Raw genomic sequence first — 7,262 nt, 5'->3', positions numbered from 1 at the left:
GACACTGGTCATGAATCTCACATAGTCTTCTTTGTATTTTGGATTTTTTTGCATTTTTCCTTTTAGATGTTTTAGGCGTAATGTTGCCAGCTGTTTATTGTTTGGAAGTTGCGGGCGCTCTCTGAAAGGTAAAGGCATTTCCAAATGGCCTTCACTGTTGTAGTGAATGTTGTCATTCAGGAACTGCAGAAACTGAAAATCTTCCTGAGATACGTTTCCTTCTTTGGGATTTGTGTCCACAAAATCTGTTTCCAACACTTTGATGACACAGGAAGGTGTGATGAATGGCAGCTCTTTCACGTTAATGCGATGGCATGCTCCAGTTACATCCATAGCACTTGTCCAAGGCTTCATGGATCCTACTATACTCCACCCTAAGTCTGTTTTTACTGCATAGGGGTCGTAGTCGTTGCCTGAGATTACTTTTCTTGGCTTTAGAGCTCTTGCACAATCATAGCCAATCAGAAGTGCTGCTGGAAAATCCAACAGATCGGGCATTTCCTTTGCAATATCGCGCAAGTGAGGCCATGCTTCTGCCGTTTTACAAGTGGGTATGCTGTTTAGTTCAAGCGGAATGTACTCACGAGTATATGTGGGAGGTAGTTCTATGTACTCTTGTGAGTTGTATTCTCTTACTTTAAGCCCATTTACTCTGAAACTTGGCATGATTGAACNGAAGGTGTGATGGATGGCAGCTCTTTCACGTTAATGCGATGGCATGTTCCAGTTACATCCACAGCACTTGTCCAAGGCTTCATGGATCCCACTATACTCCACCCTAAGTCCGTTTTTACTGCATAGGGGTCGTAGTCGTTGCCTGAGATTACTTTTCTTGGCTTTAGAGCTCTTGCACAATCATAGCCAATCAGAAGTGCTGCAGGACAATCCAACAGATTGGGCATTTCCCTTGCAATATTGTGCAAGTGAGGCCATGCTTCTGCCGTTTTACAAGTGGGTATGCTGTTTTGTTCAAGCGGAATGTACTCACGAGTATATGTGGGAGGTAGTTCTATGTACTCTTGTGAGTTGTAGCCTCTTACTTTGAGCCCATTTACTCTGAAACTTGGCATGATTGAACCTTTATCCGTCATTGTTGTAAGTTTTAATTTGACAGGGTCAGTGTCTGCATTGAGCTTGTCCGCAATTTCTTGGTCAATGAAGGTATTGCTGCTTTGTGTGTCTAGCAAAGCGTAAACCAAGGTTTCCTGTTCTTCACCCTTTGTGCATGACAACCAGACAGGAACAATCATTGAAGTGCGATTGTTATGATCCACTCTCACGTTGTTTGACACTGCTGAGGTATTTTCCTCTTCTATCTTCTTTTCCCATTTGTCCACTTGAGGACGATCTTCATGAAGTGGAGTAGGATGGCTTTTCCTGCAAATATTGCAGTTGGCTTTTTGACGACAGTTCTTGGAAATGTGCCCAACTCTGAGGCAGCCAAAGCACATGTTGTTTTCAGTGATGAACCTTTTCTTTTCTTGGAGGGACATTGCTGCAAATTTTTCACATTTGTAAATAAAATGACTTTCCTTACAGCAAATGCATTCAATCTGTCTTTTGTTCTTAACTGAAAAGGTGTCAGGGTTTGTTTTGTTACTCTGTCTTCCATCACAGGTCCTTGAGTTTTTGATCACCTTTGTTGTAATCAGAGCACTTGCTTTAACGCGTTTTTGCTCTCTGACTGGGTTTTCAAGTACTTTTAATGCAAACAAAGAGGAGACTGGGTTGCATGCTATTTGCGCTTCTTCAGCCACAAACTCTGCAAACTCCACAAATCCAGGATATTCTTTTCTTTCATCCAACGTTTTAGTCACATGTCGGTTCCATCGAGCCGTTACCCAGTCTGGAAGTTTCAGGAGTATTTTTTGATTTTCCTCACAGTCATCTAGGATCTTAAGACCTGGCACATAAGGCATTGCATTTTTACAGGAAGTGAGGAAATCACTGAACTCTCTCAATCTGAGTGACTCCTTTGACCCAATCTTTGGCCAGCTGCTTAGTTTTCCTCTAAATGCTCTCTGTATTACAAAAGGATGGCCATAACGCTTATTCAAGGCTTCCCAAGCCTGAATGTAGGCTTCCTCATCACTACGATAGAATGTTCCTTCCAACACGCTAAGCGCTTCTCCACTTGTGTATTTTTTCAAATAGAAAAGTCTATGTGCTGAACTTACACAACCACTTTCTATGAGAGCCTTAAAACATGTTCTCCACTCTACAAACTTAAGAGGATCTCCACTAAACACAAACGGTTCTGGAGCTGGAAGTCTTGTCATTGTCAGGGATTCTTTCAGTGCTTCAACCAGAGACACTTCACTGTCTTTCCCTGCTACTTGAGCATCACTAGTTTGGGAAACCGAAACTCTCTCTGAAACCTGAATGTTTGTTGTGACTGGTGGAGGAAGTGGAGCTGCACTCGGATGAACTCGAGGATGCAAACTTCCATGCGACTGTTCTGAGAGCTGACTTAATGAAGTGACTTCTACCTCATCTCTTATTTCAGCCTTTGCCTTTGATTCCTCCTCAACATAAACATTATATTCTGCTTTGATTGCATCAAGATCTCTGTGAATTTCCAACATTTTTAGCTTTTCTTGTTGAACCAAAATTTCCTGTCTTTGCACAGAAATTTCTATTTCTCTGTTAACCTCAGCTCTTTTTGCCGCTAAGCGTGCCGCAGCATCTGCCCTTTTTGCTGTTACATGACTGCTTTGAGAACTAAAATCATGCTGACTCTTTTCTGCTCTTGATACTGTTGATCCATATATAGACTTTGCATCTTGTCTTTGAAGTAACTTCTGGAGCGACTCTTTTACTGCTTCAGCATCAAACTCCTTGTCTACATCTGCATAACGCCTTTTCAACAGTAGAATTAGTTCAGCAGAGACTGATGTACAACTGTCCATTTCCCTCCTAATGTCTTGAGGTGGTGCAGTTAATACACGTATTGACTCATAATGATGTTTTACATCACATTCAGATTGTTCGATCGAACGGATTCTTTCACCAAGGTCTGATTTGGAGCATTGCACTTTAAGTTTGGATCTGGTCAACTGAACTTCTGCCTTGAATTGCATGTATGTTGACAAGAAACTTCTTTCTCTCTTGATCAACTCATCTTTCTTAAGCTCAAACATCTTTTCAGTCAAACGTTTCTCTCTCTCTGAACGTCTAACCTCTGAGTCACCATGAGAACCTGGTTGTATTTCGATTTTGTGTATTTCAAGGTCTGCACAAATCTCTCCTATGCGTACCTCAATTTGTTCCCTTTCTGATTCATCAAGGTAAACACTGTTTAACTTCTCTTCTAATTGAGCTTTCTCAGATTGTAAGGCATCATTAATGACATCTAGATCACAAGTTTCAGTAGTCATCATCAGAACAGTATTAACAATATTCACTCTATCTTTAAATATTTAACAGTGACAAGCTTAGTAGGCTTTAAATGACAAAATATAACAGCAACTTAGNATATTCACTCTATCTTTAAATGTTTAACAGTAACAAACTTAGTAGGATTTAAATGACAAAATATAACAAGCAACTTAGAACATTTTGGAAACCCTTTTTTTTTTCTTCTTTTTAAACTTTTTTCTTTACCGTCCTTTACCAACTCTGATGACAGTCTGACCTGTTAGACACAGAATGCACTGTGCTGAGAAGTTCAGTCCTTATTCGTCTCCATTGATGTGGCTGCGCTCTTCAGCTTCACCGCTGCTGCAGGCCTTTTCCAATGGCGACAACGAAGACTCCCGTAGGCTTCCCACGTGGCACCGACAGGTCACGTTTTTCACTGTAGCTGCTCCTTAAGTTTTTCAATCCGATCAGGAAAAAGCCACGCTCCGACTGATGATCTTTTGGTCATTTATTTTTTACGTAACCACAGAATCGTCAAAGAATCACCAAGGAATCACCGTGAAAAACTATAGAAAGAAAAACAAATACACTTTTCAACATGCAATTTTTACAAAAAAAAACTTTCAAAGCTACAATACAATAAAACAATATTACCGTGTGCCCTCTGATCACATTTTAAGGAGTTGCTCGTCCATTTTCAGTCTTTCCACCGTGCTCCGTTCCGTCTTCGTCCAGCGTGTTCTCTGTGTTCTTTTTTCGTTATGCTAATGCTGCGACACCTGGCTCATTATGATCCAACGCGTGGACAGCGCATGCACAGTCAGTTTTTTCAGTTAACCACAAGGGGTCAGCAATGAGACATAAAATTAAATGCAACTCAAATTAACAAAATAAAATCTTTTTTTTTTTTTAGACAGCTACACCTATTAAAATGTTTTTCTCCCCAGTTTCTTTGCCATTTCAAAAAGCAATTATCTCCTGTAACAGACTGATGTCCATTTTACTGTCACATGTAAGGCTAGAGACATGAAAAATGATTTTCCAAAGATAGTTTCGGTTTGTTGCCTCTTACATTTACTCTCCTAAACAGTATCTTCCATCTATAAAAAAAATATAAGTTTAAGGCAATTGGCTAAACTTCAGCTTTTAGTGCCAAAAACTGAAGAGCCATTTCTAGCAAATCTGTTAAGATAAATTGGAAATTTTTGTCATGAAATTTGAAAATGTATAGAGTATAATTGGGATCAAATGTTAATTATCTCTATCATAAAGTGTCATTACTCCTAGTTACATATTATGGCCGTGTGGCTTTGTGCACTGGATCCATTTGAAAGTCAGTTTTGTATCAGGCAAAATCTGCATTATGACATTAGAAGCCTTACATTGACTCTCCTCTGTAAAGCATCTGACAGAATTTTTTGTCGTGTACTCTCCATCTTAAAGATCAAATTTGAGCTTATTTCTCTGCATAATGATATGATGCGAAGCGAACACTGATTCACTGAGTTTTGATAGAACTTCTTAAAATAACTATTTTCTTTGCTAGAGTTGTAAAGTTTGCCACCACAGCTCCACAACATAATNTCCTCTGTAAAGCATCTGACAGAATTTTTTGTCGTGTACTCTCCACCTTAAAGATCAAATTTGAGCTTTTTATTTCTCTGAATAATGATATGATGTGAAGCGAACACTGATTCACTGAGTTTTGATAGAACTTCTTAAAATAACCATTTTCTTTGCTAGAGTTGTAAAGTTTGCCACCACAGCTCCACAACATAATTCCGATTTTTCAAAATCTGTTTCATAAATATTTCCTCAAATGTTTTACTAATGAATGTTCTTTGAACATTAACAGATTATCAGATGAGGCAATATGTCAAGGTTAAGCAGGATAAGAATAAAATAATCAGCAAATCATGGAGGTCAGACTAAATTACATTATCTAAACAATAGTCACTCTGTAAAAAAAGACCAGCATTTATTAATGTCACTTGATGTAGTAATTTATTAGTATTCTTGTTGACAAGTAACTAAATCAGAGCAAACAATGAAATGCGAGGTTAACTAAGAGTATTTCTGTTCACCTCAACAGTAGCAACATATCCCCCCATAAAATATAAATTTGTTTAAGCAACTTTACATAAATGCTGTTGATTTTATACATAGTAATTGGCTATGAAACAAAATGTTAAAAGAAAACTGCTGCAACTCCTCAAAGCAGTTGTCAGACGACAATTCTTCCAAGTCTCCGTCTGAAGAAGAAACAAAAAGTCTTCAGTTAAAAAAAAAGTCAAGAAAGTTGCATCTTTATGCAATAAATTAATANAAACAAAAGGTTAAAAGAAAACTGCTGCAACTCCTCAAAGCAGTTATCAGGCGGTAATTCTTCCAAGTCTCCATCTGAAGAAGAAACAAAAAGTCTTCAGCTAAAAAAAAAAGTCAAGAAAGTTGCATCTTTATGCAATAAATTAATAAATCTTACCACACTGAGCAGAATTATGTTCCATAATGATACAGATACACCTTTTCCCATTTCATCCTTGAAAAAAATAAAAACAAAAAGACAATAAACAAAACATATTTCCACTAACAAGCATCATCAAAAAACGTAGTTATTCAGAAAACCGAGAGTCACCACTGAACCATCTGCCGGTAATTCCAGCTATATTCAGTTTAGCTTCATCACAATAATTCTTTACAGAAACATGTAGTTAAGTCAGAAGTTTACCTCTTGACTCATCTTGAAGCATCACAGGGAACAGCTAGATCTGCAGGGACACTGTTAAAAAAATAAGGAAACAATGGAAAACAAAAACAATATTTGTGATTTTGTGTTAGTTCTCAGAAAAGTGGATTAGAAATAATCGTCAGTTATCGCATCTGACGGCACTTCCTATTCCAAGCTTTCATCATTGAAAAAGCTGATCATTTAGTTAAAAAGTTTATCTAAGCCACTTTTGCAGCAATCAATCTACATTTAAGGATCACATCCTTTACATCCACAATAAACAAATTAAAAGTGTTAGATCAACAGGGGTACAAACTTACCAGAAGCAACCAAAGTTGCATGTACCCGTATTTATGAGCACCAACCAGCCCAACACCTGCAAAAACAAAAGTACTATGAGACCAACTAAAGTTTTGTGAAAATATATATATACATTTTGTAATTTTGTGTTCAGAAAACTTATGATCAACACTGAACAATCTGACGGTAATTCCAGCTGTTTCAGTTTATGTTTCATCACAACAGGAGCCAACAGTTTCAATTTAAAAAAAAATAAGAGCATATTCACCTCCATCCTCCTTCGTTTGGGCAGATAATATGGAGTTTGTCCATCACTGAGGAAAACAAGAAAAAAATATATACAACAAATACTTCAACTTTAAAATGCTGTAAACTTAAAAATTCACACATTTTACCTTTATTTTAACCTTCAACCCCCTTGAGCTTGTGTGCTCCATTTTTCCTGGAAAACCACATTTGTATAAAAATTAAAATTTACATAAATAATAAAACATGAAGAAGCAGTTAGTCACTTTAGAGCTCAGAACAGTGATCAAGAAACATCGTCAGTTATCGCATCAGACGGCACTTCCTATTCACCATTTTCATCACCGACATCCAAATGTTACAGGAAAATATATAATCCGGTTTTTCTTCACCTACATAAAACACGTGGAGCCTCCAGGCTAGCAGGTTGAAGTTAGCTAAACTCATCTTCAATGAGGACGCCTGGACACCTGAGAAAAAACAGAGGTAGAACTTAAATCTAACTTTTAAAACCATGCTTTTACTTTCAGTATTTAGTGCCACAATACATTTCTGTTTTACTGCAACAACTAGAGGAATTGCTTGGAGCGAAAAACATTTGCTTTAGCTTGTTAGCATTAGCTGTAGC

At 37.7% G+C, this 7,262-nt stretch overlaps 1 protein-coding gene, 3 long non-coding RNA genes and 4 other non-coding genes across 11 annotated transcripts in view; 1 reads left to right on the top strand and 7 right to left on the bottom strand.

Annotated features, from left to right (window-relative positions):
• The window catches only part of LOC112146197 (GTPase IMAP family member 8), a gene marked incomplete in the record, with an annotated part of 36,101 nt that overhangs the window by 11,545 nt on the left and 17,294 nt on the right, over window positions 1-7,262 (bottom strand).
• Window positions 3,569-4,908, bottom strand: LOC118599064. The gene is made up of 2 exons (XR_004948346.1): window positions 4,015-4,908; window positions 3,569-3,926 (listed from the first exon to the last, which is right to left on the bottom strand). It is a non-coding gene; the product is annotated as an uncharacterized LOC118599064 (long non-coding RNA).
• The window catches only part of LOC112146297, a 2,378-nt gene continuing 457 nt past the window's right edge, over window positions 5,342-7,262 (bottom strand). For 2 of the 4 annotated variants that reach the window (XR_002919239.2, XR_004948345.1), the window contains exons 2-8: window positions 7,031-7,104; window positions 6,784-6,830; window positions 6,657-6,702; window positions 6,409-6,464; window positions 6,089-6,139; window positions 5,843-5,899; window positions 5,342-5,612 (exon numbers count right to left, since the gene is read on the bottom strand). This is a non-coding gene — a long non-coding RNA (uncharacterized LOC112146297). Of the gene's footprint in view, window positions 5,613-5,688; window positions 5,761-5,842; window positions 5,900-6,088; window positions 6,140-6,408; window positions 6,465-6,656; window positions 6,703-6,783; window positions 6,831-7,030; window positions 7,105-7,262 lie in introns of those variants that run through there. The other 2 variants (XR_002919238.2, XR_002919240.2) reach the window with 2 other exon arrangements.
• Window positions 5,539-6,151, top strand: LOC118599065. Its single transcript, XR_004948347.1, has 2 exons — window positions 5,539-5,649; window positions 5,800-6,151. It is a non-coding gene; the product is annotated as an uncharacterized LOC118599065 (long non-coding RNA).
• On the bottom strand, window positions 5,975-6,048 carry LOC112147024. Its single transcript, XR_002919369.1, has one exon. It is a non-coding gene; the product is annotated as a small nucleolar RNA SNORD65 (small nucleolar RNA).
• Window positions 6,200-6,277, bottom strand: LOC112147020. Its single transcript, XR_002919365.1, has one exon. It is a non-coding gene; the product is annotated as a small nucleolar RNA SNORD49 (small nucleolar RNA).
• Window positions 6,537-6,610, bottom strand: LOC112147026. Its single transcript, XR_002919370.1, has one exon. It is a non-coding gene; the product is annotated as a small nucleolar RNA SNORD65 (small nucleolar RNA).
• Window positions 6,912-6,983, bottom strand: LOC112147021. Its single transcript, XR_002919366.1, has one exon. It is a non-coding gene; the product is annotated as a small nucleolar RNA SNORD49 (small nucleolar RNA).

The sequence above is a fragment of the Oryzias melastigma genome, linkage group LG8 (genome assembly GCF_002922805.2).
Source record: "Oryzias melastigma strain HK-1 linkage group LG8, ASM292280v2, whole genome shotgun sequence".
NCBI lineage: Eukaryota > Metazoa > Chordata > Actinopteri > Beloniformes > Adrianichthyidae > Oryzias > Oryzias melastigma.
This window is presented reverse-complemented; position numbering and strand designations above follow the sequence as displayed.